Source organism: Etheostoma spectabile, chromosome 19 (genome assembly GCF_008692095.1).
Source record: "Etheostoma spectabile isolate EspeVRDwgs_2016 chromosome 19, UIUC_Espe_1.0, whole genome shotgun sequence".
In the NCBI taxonomy this organism is placed as follows: Eukaryota; Metazoa; Chordata; class Actinopteri; order Perciformes; family Percidae; genus Etheostoma; species Etheostoma spectabile.
The window spans coordinates 11,895,738-11,896,296 of NC_045751.1; the positions used below are offsets into that span (position 1 = coordinate 11,895,738).

The 559-nt window shown below is 38.3% G+C and overlaps 1 pseudogene; it reads left to right on the forward strand.

Moving 5' to 3' along the window:
• Positions 1-559, forward strand: part of LOC116669467 (myosin heavy chain, fast skeletal muscle-like) — a 22,555-nt pseudogene that overhangs the window by 6,918 nt on the left and 15,078 nt on the right.

Here is a 559-nt window from a genome sequence, read left to right on the forward strand (position 1 = left end):
CCAAGAATGCTCTTGCCCATGGACTGCAATCAGCCCGCCATGACTGTGATCTGCTGAGAGAGCAGTTTGAGGAGGAGCAGGAGGCCAAGGCAGAGCTGCAGCGTGGGATGTCCAAGGCCAACGGTGAGGTGGCTCAGTGGAGAACTAAGTAAAGAAACTGATGTCAAAAAAAAAAAAATCCCACGACTACTGAAGAGCTCGAATGAATCCACGTCAGAGTAAACAAATTCAAACAAATTCAATGGCCAGTTCACAAGTTAACATTATATAGTCACACCAATCAAAATATTCTCTCAGTTTCCTTCTCTCTCATCATTTAAACAAATGTTCTAAACATTTTATTCAATTTTTTGTATTTAGTATCTTACTATGAAAAAAACATTTTAGATTAAAGCAGTGCTTTCTTATATTCATCTAGGTTTTGAGACCATGTAATGATTTGTTTTTAATCCATGAAAGAATATCTGGTATAAAGTATTTTCAGTGGAAAACTAATCTTATCCTTTTCAAACAGGAAAAAGCTGGCTCAGCGTCTTCAGGAGGCTGAGGAGCAGATTGA